The following is a 16208-nucleotide window of genomic DNA, read 5'->3' on the forward strand; positions in this document are numbered from 1 at the left end:
ACGAGGAAGGTGGATGCCTCCTGCCGGTGCCCACGGTCGCCAGCATCTGTGGGCTGGGAGCAAAGTCTGCTGCCCGGACGACGGGCCATCCTCCTACGTGCGGGCCGGGGTGTGATTTTCTCTGTGTTTTTCTGAAGACCCTTGGGTCCAGATTTGGCCGTGCAGTTCACATGTATTTTTCCCGCCTTTGCTCCTGCCACCAAGGCTGGGCATCGGGCATTGCCCTGTCCACCTCTGTGTGTGTGTGCTCTGGGTCATTTCAGTGTCATCGGGAGTCAAGGGTGGCTAGAATGCCGTTCAAAACCACTAACTCGGAGAGTCCTTCTTATCAGGCAATTCTTAAAACATCCCTGAGCCCCAGCGTTCTGTGCGAGGAAGACCAAAGTCTTCCAGAGAAAGAGACCGAATTCTGGACGCGAAGCTAATGCCGGCTGTTGCCCTTACAGAGGGGTTGGGAGGACGAGGTGGGGAGACTCCGGCGCATGAGGTTTTCGATTCTTGCCGTAATGTACGTATTTGTTTTGTTTTATTAAAGTTGTTTCAAAGGCGAGACAAGAAGACCACGGGAGAGGAGAGCCAATCCCGCTCCCTCCGCTGAGCGTTGTGGCCGTCTTGCTGCCCGACAGCGGAGACAGGAGGCTGTGTGTGGTGGGCTGGGTCCTCCCGGACAGAACACGCCCACGAGTCCAAAGCTCCGGTCCCGAAGCAGGACACGGCTGTCCCCCTTGAGTCCCCGGTGCCCCTCACGTCGCTGCCCCGCTGCCTGCCCGCCGTCCTGTCTGTGACAGCACAGATGTGTCCCCCGTCTCACCCACCATGTAGACGGAACCCGACACGGGTCACCGTGTCCAGCTTCTTCTGCTCCGCGGGTTGTGAAGCTCCTCGTGTTGTTGCGTGAGGCTGAGTCTCATCCGTGCCGGTGGCCGTCTGGACGCTACTGCGTGACTTGACGTCTGTGTGTTCCCGTCCCGTGGGGAGCGCCTCTCTGACCGCCCCAGGGTGTGGCCCTCGGTGAACACCCCCCCCCCCGCCCAGTCCAGGGCTCGATACCGGGAACCCAGTAGTCGCATCGCCGATGGTGCCGGGCGGGGGCTTCGAGAGACGCTGCCCAGGGCTCCCTGGAGCCGCTCACGGGGGGCCTTCTCTGCCGTGTCTGTCACGGTGACACTGGGGTCACGGGTCTGGAAACCACCACGACGGGCAGTGCCCGGCTCTTCACATCCCCTTGGCAACGCGCAGAGTCAACGCGGCGGGGGCTGCTGACCTCCGCTGCTCGCTCCGCGTGGCGCAGGGTACCCGGGCTTCTCCGCCACACAGTGGCTGTTTTCACTTTGGGGCCTGTTCTTTGGAATCCAGCCCCTGAGCCTAGCCCACCCTCGGAGACAAACCTCCCCCCCGGGGGGAGGACCACCACCCACGGCGCTCGGAGTTCTTCCGCCGTCCCTCCTGTGTACCTATTCAGCCGTCCGCCTGGACCCACACGGACCCATGCATCTTCATTTTCCGCATTGTCAGATCTTTTTAAAAATTCAGTATTAGCCACAGAAGTGATGTTTGCTTCTGACAGAGATGAAGAAAAAGCAGCCGGATTTCGATCTTGCCTGAAACAACAACACAGACAGACAACGTACATGAGAAATAAAAAATAAAGGCGGTTTTGAGACACTGGGTACCAGGCAACGAAGGACTGGGGCCTCTGCAGTGGGGACACCTAGGCAATGCCACCTGTGACCGCTGCTGCCACGCAGGCCGGAGTGCTCCGGGCCACACACAGGTCGGGGGGCCGGCAGACGGCCAGAGTTGGGGGGGACTGAGCTGGGAGTCCGAGCCGGACAAGTGGCTGGCGTGTGCAGGATACAGCCAGCGCTTGAGGAGCAACACACTCCTGCCAGAGCGGGCACCCCCAGGGTCAGGAAAGAATGACCTCAAAATAATAAAGGGAACGACACCCCCAACATGCACGGGGCTGGGAGCACGGGCCACGCTCACCAGCCCAGGAAACGTCTCCATAATTTGTGGGACGTTGCATAGGCTCTGCACAAGGTCACGCCCCAGCATTCAGGGAACACGAGCCCTGCCTCCGCAGAGCGCCGGCCCTGCCTGACGAACGTGGCAACGTCCCCACAAGGATGAAGCTGTTTCCGAGTGTCACAGCTGCGCGTCGGGACAAAGCTCAGGCGCGTTTTGTGCATGTGAAAATGCTCGACACTCAACACAATCCGATTAGCCACGTCTGGCACCTGTTCAAAAACTGCCAGGCATGCGAAGGAGCAGGCGTTCTCAGCCCAGAATCAAGTGGGGGGGGATCGATGAAAGCCCGCCCATCACTGACGCTGAGGATCAGCAGGGAAGGGCCCGAGAACCGTAGTTCCGAACCCTAGAGATCCAGCACAGTCTGTAGACGCAAAGGAGATGAAGAGACGGGTGGGTAAGGACGAGAACACAGCGTGTGTTTGGGGGGGAAACGGCACCCCATGGGGCCAATCACAGGTTAGACCTTGTAGAAGAGGATGTGAAAGAACTCGAAAATGAAGCAACGGAATCCACACTGAAATGTACAAAGAAAAGGGCAGAAAAGGTTCAGGGAGCGTCGCTGCTCTAGGGGAGGGCTTCCAGCGGCCCAAGACCCCTGTGCCCGGTGTGCCCAGGGACACAGGGAGACAGGAAGGCACCCTTGAAGAAACAGTGACAGAAACGTGTGCCGGCGTCACGGACACTAGGAGCGCGGGGATCTGAGAAGCCCGAAGCAACAGGAACAGAGCTACAGGATGGATCCTGATACAATCGCCCAGAGCCCCTGATAAAGAGAAAGTCTTAAAAGCAGATACAAATAGTCACATACGGAAGAACAGCAGTAAAGATGACAGTGGATTTATCTTCCGGAGCCATCCGAGCGAGGGCCGGCGGAGCGGCCTCTTTAAAGGAGCGAAGGGAAGGAGCCTCAGCCTTGATTTCTACATCAAGTGAAGATGGATTTCAAAAATAAAAACAAAATGCATTTTTATCAGACACACTAAAGCTGACAGAATCTGTCATCACCACAAAACGCATTTATAAAATACTCCTGGAGCCGCAAGCCGGCTTAGCCGGGTTGCAGACGACAAGACGGGCACACAAAATCCCCAGCAGCGAGCAGATGCAAGCTGGAATTTTAAGGTGCCCTTTACAAAAGAATCAAAAGAATATAAGCGACTTAGGCACAGCGATGCAGTTGAACCACTGTGTTCTGAAAACGGTGACATCCTGGCGAAGGAAACGAAATACACGCAGAGACACGCCCTGTTCTCGGATTGGAAGGCTCGGTGCCATGGAGACGCCGCCCTCCCCGATGGCCGAAGGGTTCCGGCGCGCTTTCTGGCTCCGGGCCGCCAGCTTCCAGCCGTGTCTCTGTTGTCGTGGTGGGCGCTGACATTTGTGTAAGAAAACAAAGGGACCAGACGAGTTCAAGGTTTGTTTGTTTTTTTTAATTTTATTTATTTATTTTTAGAGGGGAAGGGAGGGAGAAAGAGAGAGAGAGACATCAATGTGCGGTTGCTGGGGGCCGTGGCCTGCAACCCAGGCATGTGCCCTTACTGGGAATCGAGCCTGCGGAGTTCAAGTTTTTGGGAAATGGTAAAATCAGCGGAAGCGCTCGGCCCGGTGTTGTTGCTGGGAGACCCGCTAGCGCTGCCGTGACGGGGACGGGGTTCTAGTGACGGAAGAGACACTCGGAGGGCGGCGGAGCGGAGTCCGGGAGCAGACCTGACCTGGAAGACCGAAGCCGCGGGGGAGGGGTTTCGGAGGACACAGTGTCCTTTCGCTTCAACCCCGTGGAGATGTAGCTTCTCTCACCACTGGGAGCACCAGAAAGAATGGCGAAACGCAGGAGCGGGACAGTCGGTGACCGGCGGGAGAGGCGGCACAGCAAGGGCGGCCCCTGGACTCACAGTGAGCTGGTACGGGTGAAGGGGGACACATGGGCCACCCCGAGAAACCCGGTCCAGGGAGGGACCAGGCTTTGGATGAAAGAAGTACAGATCTCCACGGACTGCGTAACAGCACGCGTTGCTACCAAAAGATACCTTACAAAATATTTAAAATGTTGCTTTTTAAGCCCTGGCTGGTGTGGCTCAGTGAATTGAATGCCAGCCTGCGAACCAAAGGTTCACCGGTTTGATTCCCAGTCAGGGCACATGCCTGGGTTGTGGGCTGAGCGCCAAGTAGGGGGCACTCAAGAGGCAACCACACAGGAATGTTTCCCTCTCTTTTTCTCCTTCCCTTCCCCTCTCTAAAATAAATAATTTTTTTTTAGATTTAGTTTTCAACCCACCTGGGTATTATTTCTGAGTGTGATACGAAATGATACGTTTTTCTATTGATAACCAATTTTTCCATATGGCCTTTGTTGAATCAAAACCTGTTTTTCCCCCTGAGGCTGTGTCAACTCCGCTCTACGTGGGCTCCACGTCAGCTGGGTCTGCCCTGGTCTATTCCTTTGTTACCGCATTTCCACACAGTGTCCCGGTCCTCTGCTCTCCCATGCAGTCTGAGCCGGGGCTGGGACCGGCGCGTTCCGGCTCACTGCGGAGTTCCACCGTGTTTGGGGTGGTTTCCAAGGCACTGCCTTCCGGTTCGCCCCTCCTCACTCTGCCCACATCCACGCAACAACCTCGAACACGTGTCTGGCTTTAGTGTGACCTTTATTTAAGTGTCTCTTTAAATTCCCGTTCCAATCTCCAGCGAGTTCTTTTTCACACAGACGAGTTCTGATAACATGCTGCCCATTTCTCCGTGTTTTTTTACTCAGCTGTAAATGAAACCGTGCCTTCAATTACTTCTTCAAACGCTCCGAGCCCACTTAGTTTGCAGCCTCTGTTTGTCTTTCTATAAAAAGCACGAATAATTTCACCTGGAGTCAAATTATATCCCAGAAGTTAATTTTCTTGGTGAGATTTCTTAGGATTACATTTTTATGCAGATAAATGACTCTTTGATTTTTATGTTAACTACAATGGCAATAATCAACAGTATATAATAGTTTGGTAGATTGCAGAGACAGAAGAATAAGTTAATAGTTGTATTTAATAACCAGGCAGTTCTCTTAGCCACAAGACATGGGGCCCGTCTACCGGCAGCTGGGACCCCAGCGAGAAGAATCCCGGCATTCATCGCGGGGAGAAGAGAAGTGAATAAAAACACCAGCATTTGGGGTGAAACAGCGTCCTGGGCAGACCAGTATAAAAAGACACAGAGGTCCGAGGAGGCCGGAGGGGCAGCCACGGGGGCAGCTCAGCCCAGGGAGGCAGCTCGGCCCTGCCCTCCCCCCGCCCCGGAAAGAAACAAGGTGGGATGTGGTGGGGAGGGTCACGTGGGTGCACGGGAGGGGCCGGAGCCCACCCTGGAGGGGAGAGACCCAGCCAGTGGCAAAGGGCAAAGCGAAGCAGGCGGAGCACTGGTCCAGAGTGAGAGGCGGGGCCCTGGGCGGTCGAGGTAATAAAGTCCCTCCCTCCTGCCGCAGGGCAGGTACTGGGCTTGCTCGGGGACCGTCAGGTCCCACTCTGGGGGGGGGAAGGCAGTCCGCACAGTGGCCGGCAGGCCTCCCCCTGCCCCATGCCCCGTGGCCTCTGGTTGGAAGTATCAGTGGGACCCCCTGCCCGGCGGTGAGGGTGGGTCGGGGCCACCGCAGGGGCAGCGGCCCAGGGGAGGCTTTGCCTGCCTCTGCACACGCCGGTCGTGGGGCCTTTGGTCCCTCAAACCGTCCCCAGGCCCCGCTGGCTGTCCACGCCAGCTACCCCTGGATGGAGGAAGGGGCCCAAGAAGGACCACGGGCCCTTGGCAAGCAGTCCGTGTGCAGGGACCGCGAGAATCCCGTGTCATTTCCGTGTCAGGCCCAGGGGTGCTGCCCACACCAGCCCGGGTCTCTGGTCACTGAGGGGCTGCACCTCCAGGCTCGGCCTCTCCTGGGGCTGACCTCACACCAGGCCCCACAAACCCACGGGCGGGTTCCCAGGGAGGTCCTCAGGGCACCTCCGTCAGGACCTCGGCTGAGAGGCCGTGCTCCGGAGCGGGGGGGCCGGCCGGGCAGGGCCTCCCGGGCCCAGAGCGGGAGGCAGGTGGTCCTCTCACTTGGAAATGGATTGTAAATGGACGCATTCCCACAATTTATTCGCATGCAGGACATTAGCGAGCATCACTAAATTCCTTCTCAGTGTCGGGGGAAAAAGACGCAAACGGCGATTCAGGAGAGGTTTTGCTCTCAGCGCTGTCCCCACTGTAACAGAGGGGACAGGCTTATCGTCCAGAAAGGCATCCGAGGGAGGGAGGGAGAGGTTCTGTAGACAGCCATTAGCATCTTAATTATGCGATAATTCAGAACACAGCTCCCTGGAAAAAGCGTCGGCCCGTAAGCCTCTGGGTCTCAAAGTCCAAGGAGTGAAGCCGAGGTGGGGCCAGCGTGTCCCGGGCCCCGCTGAGGTCCCCGGATCGGCCTTCCTGACTGAGGGAGGTCCGGGCGGCTGCGGCTCAGCTCCAGGAGGCCCCCGGGCTGAGCACCTGGCAGGACGCGGCACCGCGGCACTCAGCACCCCAGGGCCCTCACGAGGATGGGTCCTCCCCTCTGTCCCGGAGCGAGGTGTCCCAGTCCGACGACCGTGCCAGGGTGCAGCCATTCCTGGGGGGTGGCAGAGCTCACTCGGACCCTCCTCGCCCGTGGATGTCTGTTCCGGCGAGGTCTCGGGGAAAATGGGGGGGGGGAACCGGGGGATGCCCGCTCCCCCAGCCGTCACCCACAGAGCCGTGACAGAGGGCAGGGCACTGCAGTCGGTGTCCAAACGAAGGCACCTGGAGCCCGGGGTCCTCCCTGGGGACACTCCCCTGCAGAGCCCCCAAGGGAGGGGGCCTGCAGCCGGGGGGCCTGGGCGTCCACGCGGGCCGGGGGCTCACCTCAGCGTGTCCGGTGGAAACACGGCCAGTCTGCCCTCCGCACCCACGACTGGTGTTTTCCGGTCCCCGTACAGGTGGGCTCACCAGGGCTTCTCTCTCCGACCCGCTACATTCAGCGCCACGGCCCAGGGCCCACCCACGCGCGTGCACGCGGCAGCGTCTTCTTCCTCAGGCCGGGCAGCAGCCTGGCCCCGCGCAGACCACGTCTCCTTCACCGTCCGTCCACCCACGGGCGCGTCGGCGGCCTCCGCGGCTCCGAAGCTGGGAAGGACGCTGCAGGGGGCGGGGCTTGGGCAGGGGGCGGGGCTTCTTCCTGATGCGGGTCCATCGCAGCCTCTCGCAGCCTGCACCCGAGGTCGAAGCCGGCCTCAGGGGGCGGCCCCGGTCTGCAGCTGCGGGGAGCCCCCCTGTTAAGGAGCCCTATCACGACAGTCATCTGTGATGCTGACACGTACAGTCACGACATTGTTCGCCTACAGCGTCCACACCGGTCCAGGGCACTGTTGTCTCCTGCAGCGGGAAACAGGCGGGAATACACCGTCCCCCACTGAGGCCGTCCAGCCTGCCTGAGCCGTCGCCACGGCCACCTCCTGGCCACCTGGACTCGAGCCCCGCCCCCAGGTCAGCGTCTGCTCCCGCGGCCGCCCTGCCGGGCAGACAGGTGGAACGCGGGTCGGGACACGGTGGAAGACACCCAGGGCGGGCGCTGGCAGGGCGACACCGGCCACGGCGAGGGCGCAGCGGCAGAAAGGCCGGTGGCCTGGGCCGTCCGCCCGAGCGATGACATGAGCCCCATGCCGTGTGACGACCCAGATCCACGCCGGCGTGGAGAAGGCCCGAGGAAAGGAGGAGGCCGCAGGGACGGGTCCCCGGTGCCGGACAGTTCTAAGTGACTTGCAGACAGACGCCCACCCTCCCGGCCGTGGGACCCGTGCACCGGGGCCTCCTTCCCAAGGGGAAGGACGGGCCTCAGCCCGGTGGCCAGGGCCCACGCCGCACGCAGTGTCCGGGCCGGTAGACGGCGTGTGCCCTGCTGTGACGTGCAGTGAGGAGGATGTCACTTCACACCTGTGGTCTTCAGCCCACACACGTGTGCATGACCCGGTCTGTTCTGAGAGAAGCCGCAGGCAAATCCCGAGACGCTGGCCGCTCCGCCCGCAGCGGCCGCCGGGGGCGTCTGGATGGGGGGGCGTCTGGATGGGGGGGCGTCTGGACAAGGGGCGTCCCCTCGGCCGGCGAGACCCAGAGGGACTCGGGGGACATGGCAACTCTGCATTGCAGGCTCTGAGACGAGGAAGCAGGAAAGAAAAAGGCACCGAAGAAAACCACGGAGAGCTGAGGAAAATGGGGTTCTGGTCTAAAACGGGGCGTCAGCACAGGACCAGCGCACCTGTGAGCGTGGCGATGCCGGTGACGGGCGAGCAGGTGCGGCAGGCAGGGGCTCTGCAATGGCCTCGGGGTGTCTCCGTGAACCAAACCATTGGAGGGGAAAGGTCGGTTTTGAGAAATACTTCGAGAAAGCGATTTGGGGGAGACAGGTCTCGTGGAACCGGCTGACCAGCAGCTTCTGGCACCACCGTCCCGAGGGGGCCCACCACGTCGGCGCTGTGGGGCCACCGGGCACAGACAGATGCCGCTCAGGGTCCGGGCCACTGCAGGGCCCGGGGGTCTCGGGGAAGACGGACCTGTCACACGGCAGGCACTCCTGGGCCCGCGGGGTCGCGGCAGCCTCCCTCACGTCTGTGCGCACACAGGAGCGTGCAGACTGAACGCAGGACAGTGGACCGAAACCAGAAGAAGCGTCACCCCCGGGCGCCGAGGCTGTGGGAGTCTCGGCCAGGAGCCGAGACACAGGAGTGTGCAAGGTGGCAGCTGGGTGGGCGCCCGAGGGCGGCCCTCCCAGGTGGGGGCACAGGGAGGTCTCGGCCGCAGAGAGGACGACCATGGCCACGGCAGACAGACAGACCCACCCGCAGGGCCCCTCGTCCTCTGATCCGGGGCTGGCCACGGCCCTCCGAGTGCCCGGTTCCCGGGTGCCACAGGCCCGTTCTCTCTGGGCCTGAGGTGCTGCGAGGAGTGACCAGGGACCACCCCGCTGCCGAGGGGATGGCAGTGGGCGGACATGCCCACGGCCTGCGGACCCCCGGGGGCCCGTGCTGCTGGCCTGGGCTGGACTCGAGAGCCGTCAGCCTGTCTGTTCCCATCTGCTTGCTAGTTTGTTTGGTCTCCTGTCCGTGTACTTAGTGGCTTTATTTTTCCCCGGAGTATTTGCTACGAAATCTCGGGGGTTAATTTACCCCTCATCAATTCAGTGGGCCTGGAAGATTGTGACGTATTTATAAGGAAACGAGAATAAAGCCAGCTCGCCGCCTCCCCGGACAGAAGGAACACAGCCCCTGAGGGCTACGGAACGTCCCTCGGAGCCGACGGCTCCCCAGCTGTCTGCGCTCTGTCTTCTGACTGCCACCTCTGGGGGCCCTCCGGGGGGAGAGCCCCGCTCCCGAGCCCCCTGTGGCTCTCTGCTCCAGGCCATGCGCCCTCGGCCTGGGCTCCAACAGGCCCTTCTGCCTGCGGCTCAGTCAGGCCCCCCCAACCCCCACCCACAAAGCCCCTGGCTTCCAGGACCACCCCCCGCCCGACGTGAATGACAGATGCATTCTGGCTGCCAGCCCTGCCGTCCCTCCCTGGACTCGAGGAGCCCGACCTCGCCCAGCGGCCCGCACTCCCTGGATGCCCCTCTGTCCCTGGGCCTTCACTCAGCCGGTTCTCCCCATTTCTCGGCCCTCTCAGCGCCTGATCGGCTCGGGGGTAACTTCCTGTCCATTCGGCAGTCATCCAGGGCATCCTGCTCCGGAACCCTGCCCCCCACCAACGCGGCAAAGCCCCCGTAGACTCGCCCTCCCTGTTGTCACACCCGAGTGACTGTCCCCAACACGGCGGAGACCCCAGGGCTGGGGGCTGCGTGGCCGAGTCTCCCTTCCCCAGGGCCCAGTGCAGGGACGGCAGAACCACGGCCCAGTTCTCTGAGCTTTGAGTAACCGAAGAGGTACCTATTTTCTCACACACTTGATGGAGTCAAACTGTTTTAACTATAAAAAAACACAAAAAGAAAAAGAATGTTGCTTCTAAAAATGATGGCCTGACAGTGGCTAAATATACCCTCCCCCCGGAACCCACCAAAAACAGCCGCGGCGTGCGCAGCGGTCGTTTGAAGGTCCTGGGCCCGAGGCAGCAGAGGACAGTGACCCCTGAGAAGACGGAACTCGAACCGGGGAGCAGCGCTGCCCCGACTCCCTGCGGAGAGAGACCCAGGCTGCGGCGCGGGGAGGCGGGGCCGCTGGAGCCCGCCGGGCTCTCCCAGTCGAGGGGGCCGCCGGCACGCAGGGAGGCCAGGCTGGCAAGAGATCGCCGAAGAGGAGAGACCCGCCCAGAGAGAGGACGCCGGGCCCGCGGGGGTGCATTCTGGGGCCGACCTCTGCCCCAGCCCAGACAGCGCCACCCGCGCCGTGAGAGGGCGACCCGCCGTCCACCCGGCGGAGCAGAGCGCTGCACCCACAGCCCAGCAGACAGGACCTCCAGGGCCCTGAAGAGCAGGGGAGACTCGGCATAAGGGGGTCCCCTCGGCATCGGGGGGAGGCAGGCAGCCCTGCACCACACGCTGCTCCCGTCCCAGCTGCAAACACCTCGGAGAGCAAGACCCGAGACGACCCAGCGGCTTCGGAGGAAATGAACTGCAACCCAGCTCGAGGCTCGAGAACGTTTACAGAAACACCACCATCAGCGGCACCCGGCCAGCAACACCGCCCCCCTTCCGCCCCGTGCCTGTGGTGCCGCTGGAAGTCCCCAGGGCCCCTGCGCACCAGGACACTCAGCAGGGAACGAGGAGCTCTGTCCGTGGTGCACGGAACCAGCCCCCCACGGACACGGACACGGGATGCAGGTGCTGCGACAGGCACTGAAACATCGTCACACATTGTGAAAACAGCGTGCACTCCTCCTGTGCACGGGGCTCCCAGCTCCCTGCAGACAGAGGGACATCTCTTCTCAAGGCCCAAATTAAGATTCCGGAGATACATCTCCAACACCTGTGATGAAACTGCACTGATAGGTTGAACAGCAGATTAAAAATCACAGAAGAAGAGACTGATGAATTTGAAGACAGCAAGAGAAACTCTTCAAAAGGAAACGGCGTTAAAAATAGAGCATTATTAAGCTGTGGGATCATGTTAAGCTGCGCGTCCTGGGAGTCTTGCAAGGAACACAAAGAGGAAAAATATTTGAAGAAATAATGGCTTAAATATTTGCAGACTTTATGCAACGGTTCTGAACCCGCAGATCCAAGCAGCGCGGAGAACGCCGGTCCCGGAAGAGTGCATCCAGGCACAGCAGAACCGTCCTCCGAAACCACGGGGAGAGACAAGGGCACCACGAGAAAGTGGCCCGGGAGCCGGGACACGCCACGTCCGGAGGAACACGGACTCACGCGGGTGACACGAGGGGACATGGATTTGTGTGGGCGGCACTGAGGAACACGGACCTGCCCAGGTGACTTGCAGGGGTAGGGGGTGTGTGTGGGAAGGGCAGCCAACTTCCTGTTGAGAACAGCGCGGGAGGGAGGACCCAGAGGCGCCGTCTCCAAAGCCCTGCAGGGACGAGCAGAGCAGACCCGTCCGCCGGGCGTCCTGCGCTTCGGAAACAGGGTTTTCAGAAGTGGCGGCAGAAGAGACCCTACCCAGGATGTTCGGAACATGGGAGAACCCATTACCGGCAGCCCCGCTCTGCAAGAAGTGTTCACGTGAGGGCTCCGGCCAGCAGCAGGGAATTAACACGGAGCAGGGGTGCTCCTCCCACAGGGATGGCACAACGGTGCGTCAGGGGCCGGGGCGGGACTGTGAGAAGCAAACTCCAGGGTGGAAAACAAGAGGTGCCCGTGGACAGGCTAGAGAGAAAAAAGCATGCCATCAAACATTCCATTAGTTCGTGGGAGGGCAGGAAAAGAAGGAAATGGGGGAACGGCGGGCGAGACAAGTAGAGGATATTTATTCATACCGCGGTGGACTTAAATCTCACCGGCTAAATAATCACATCGGAGGTAACCTCTCTACACAGCCCACTGAAGAGCAGAGACTGTCGGATCGGATAAAACAGGGAGTCCCGACTGCGCGCCGTCTGAAAGTAATCCACCTCAACAATGAAGACGCAAATCGGTGGAATGGGAAAGAACGGGAGAGACACCCTATGCTAATGGAGTGGATACAGTGGTGTCAGGCGAGGCTGGTTTCACAGGAAAGGATGACCAGCCGCAAACACGGTCGTTTGTAACAACGGAGGGAGCCATGCACCGGGAGAACACAGCAGCCCCGAACCACAGAATGTCCAGGTGCTTGGAGCAACACCGGACGGAACCGCAAGGACAGACAGACAGACAGATCCGCAGTCAGAGCCAGTGGCAGCAGTCACTCTACGGAGCCCGAGGGCCACCGAGGGCGCGGACAAGGTGACGGCATCGCCAACCGGCTCGGTGCTGACTCGGCTCACGGAGCGCCCCGCCGCCCGCAAGGTGTCCCCCGGTGCACACGAGACGGTACCTCCAGCGACCGTCCTCTGGGCGCTGAGGATGCCTCGTGCGATTGGACAGGGTTCGTGTCGGACACAGCGCGTGCGTGGCCAACACGGAATAAAACCAGGGACGGGGCATCTCTGGGAAACCCTGCAGACACTTAGGTACTAAGTCACGCGCTTCTAGAGGAGTCCGGCGGATCAGAGACGACCTCCGAAGGCAACGGCGGGTTTCCTGGGTGGCGTGGAAGTGGGACTCGGCTGAGGCCGTCCCTGGCGTGTGTGGCGGTGGAGGGGGGATACGGATTATCTCGGCAGACACGGGGAAAGCATTCCCAAAACTCAGTGTCTGTTCGTGAGTTTTTTTTTTTTTAAAAAAAACCCTCCAAGAGCGAGGCACGTAGGGAACTTCCCCGGCCTCGGCAGCACCTGAGCAAAACCTGCAGCTGCCCTCAGGTGTGCTGGAGAGAGGCGGGAGAGCGTCCTCCTGGCACCGGAAACCAGACGGCGGCGTGGGTCCCCGCCGCTCGCACCGACCCCGGCGTGCGGAGTCCTGGCCGATGCGGTAAGGCGAGAGAAGAATCCACCCGGCTTCGGAAGGGAGAAACGGAGCCGTCTTGACTCCCAGACGTGAGGACTGCTTACGTGGAGGTTGGATGGAGGCCACAAGGAAGGAGCTATGTCTGAGTGTATCGGGTTTCCAGGATGCAAGATCCGGGTGAAAGCCAAGGGGGATTTTGTAGTCCAGGAGCGAACAATGAACACTGGGGGGAAAGCCATTTAACACGGCACCGAGACACAATGCACGCGGCAAAGGTTAGGAATGCCCGTAGAGGGAAAATGACGAACCGTTGCTCGGAGACACTCCGTGAGGCCAAAGTGCAGGGACAGACAGAGTCCGTGCGTCAGGAGGCTCAGTGCCGTGACGTGACACCCCCCCACCACGCACACTGATTTATACAGGACGTCAGACTCCAATGAAAACCCAGCGTTCTTCTTCCTAGAAGCTGACAAACCGATTCTAAAATGTATATAGAAATACGAACGGTTTAGAAAGGTCAAAACATTTTCAGCAGAAAAAACAGAGAAGGCTGAGACCGCCAGATGTAAAGCCCCAGCAGCTGAGACGGTGCGGAAGGACAGACGGACAGACCGACAGACCAACAGACCGACAGACGAGGGCCCGGAACAGCCCCGCCGCTCCATCTGCTGATTTTTGACAAAGCTGCAGAGAAAACCCGGCGGAGGAAGGATAATTCTTTAAACAAATGGCTCCAGAACCACTGAATATCCATGCTGATAAAAAAAAAAAATCAGATTTATCTTGCCCTGGCTGGCACAGCTCAGTGGATGGAGCTCGGGCTGCGAACCAAAGCGTCGCAGGTTCGATTCCCAGTCAGGGCACATGCCTGGGTTGCAGGCCACGGCCCCCAGCAACCGCACATGGATGTTTCTCTCTCTCTCTCTCCCTCCCTTCCCTCTCTAAAAAATAAATAAATAAAATCTTTTAAAAAATAAAACTTATCTCTGTGACTCATACTATGGACAAAAACGAACCGCAAACAAATCACAGATCGAAATGCGAAACCAAACCCTCTAAAGCTTCTAGAGGGAGACGCACCCGACAAATGTGTGGTTCGGGGCTGGGCGAACGGTTCTGACACCAGAAGAGGCGGCCAGCGGGAGGACTCGCGCGGAGGGGCTGGACTTGAAAACCTCTCTCTTCGGCCGGCGCTGCCAGACCAGGGGGAGCAGGAGAGAACGTTCTCGAACCGCCGGGTGATGGCACACTCTCTCCGGCAGGTGCAACGAACTCTCGAAAATCAGAAAAACAGCGACTCGGTAGAACACGTGGGGTGCTTCGCCGGGCCAGTGCTCATTTGCATATGCAAATGAGCACATGCGCAGACTCCGGACGCCATTGGTCACGATAAAATGCAAATCGCAGCCCCCTGGGCGCCACCTCGCACGCGTCGGGAGGGCGGCCGCTGAGAGGCACCTACCCGGCCACGCGTGGCAGGCACGTGGGCGGGTGGAACTCCCGGGGGGGGGGAGAGTTCCCGCGTTTTCTGGACAGGCCAGCCCCTCGCGGCGGTGTCACCGGGCGTTCGCCCCCGAGCCCCGCAGGCGTGAACCTCCACCTCCGCTTCGTCTGGAACGGCCCAAATCGCGCACCCGCGCGTGTCCATCCAGGGGCTGAATTCGCGCACGAAGTGTCACGTCTGCGCACCGGACGCCTGTCCGCGGCAGGGACGTGAGTGACGCGGCCGGATGCGAGATCGTTGCGCGGAGCGGGACAGGCAGAGGGGAGGAGGGCGGCCGCCCGGGCGCGTGTTTCCCGGGACCCGGGAAGCACCGCAGACGAAGCGCCGCGGCGGGAGCGGCAGGTGGCCCGGGCGGCGGGGGAGCAGGCGGCGTGCGTGGGGGGCGGGCCCCGCGGGGCGGTGGCAGCGGTTTGCGGTGACAGGCGCGTTCACCCTCTGGTCGTGGTCACGCGTTCACAGGTGCATACGTGTCCACGCTTAGGAGGCGGCCACGGGGAGCAGGCGCTGTTCATGGTGCGCGGCCGCCCCTCCGCCGCCCGGCGGGACCTGCTCTGTGTGGACCCAGCCGGGCCAGGGTGCCGGGCTCTTTGGTCCGACCTCCACCTCGGCTTAGACGTCGCAGGGAAGGTGTTTTTCAGACGTGATCAGTATTTAAACCAGGAGACTTCGAATAAAACCCATGACGCTTCATGACGCGGGCGGGCCTCATCCTGGCCACTGGCGGCCATCAGAGAGTGGACTGAGGTCCCCCAGGGAGCCCAGAATTCTTCCTCCAGACCCCGCCCCTCGCTCCCTCCTGTCGGCCCCACTTCCCCGAGACCCCCGAGGGACGCGCCCGCCCGTGTGAAGCTGTTCCCCGTGACAACAGAGGCAGCCGACGAGGCCCCTCCCTCGCCCAGGCGCCCGCTGTAGGCGCATCTGCATCTCCAGAAGGAGAGCCCCGCCCGGGACAGCGCCGCCAGCCGGGAGCACGGTCTGCGGCGGGCGGAGGGATTGCCCCCACCTGCTGCTGTCTCGTTTGCTGCTCTCGGTGTGTCTTACGCTTCAAACAGTGGAAAGGAATTCACTCCACACGTGAACACGTCTCGCTAACCAGCAACAAGAAGCCACACGCAGGCGCCAAGAGGAGACTCGCCCCAGGACACGAGCAGCTGCCCGAGATGTTCCAGACGCGCACCTGAGCATCGCTCACCCTCCTTAGAGCCTGCGCGCGGACCAAGCCACGCGGACGACTGGCTGTCGCCTGGGCCATGGCCCCCGACGCCGGGGGCGGGGGGACCGCGTCCAGGCCGAGACCAGCAGGTGGGAGCCGGCGCCCCCAGCTACGCCGGGGAAAGTGGAGGCGAACGGGGCATTTCTAAGAAATTCACTTGGCAACTTACAGCCAGGCCCTCACACTGCGTCCTTATTTCGACCCCAGCATTCTAGTCCTATAATGTTTTTTTATAAATCACCGTAACTACAGAAAAACATTTATGTGCCAGCGTGTTCATGGCCGTGATGTTTAACAGGGAAAACCAAAACACCGGAACCAGTCTCAACGTCCCCCAAATACAGAATGATGGATGGGATAAGTGGCGGCTCGTAGGCGGCCCCAGCGTTCAGGCTACTGGGAAAATGACACGTGGGGGGGTGGGGGGTGGGAGACCCACTGAACCAGGCTCGCTCCTGCCCGGGAGGCTG

Source organism: Phyllostomus discolor, chromosome 2, assembly GCF_004126475.2.
Source record: "Phyllostomus discolor isolate MPI-MPIP mPhyDis1 chromosome 2, mPhyDis1.pri.v3, whole genome shotgun sequence".
In the NCBI taxonomy this organism is placed as follows: Eukaryota; Metazoa; Chordata; class Mammalia; order Chiroptera; family Phyllostomidae; genus Phyllostomus; species Phyllostomus discolor.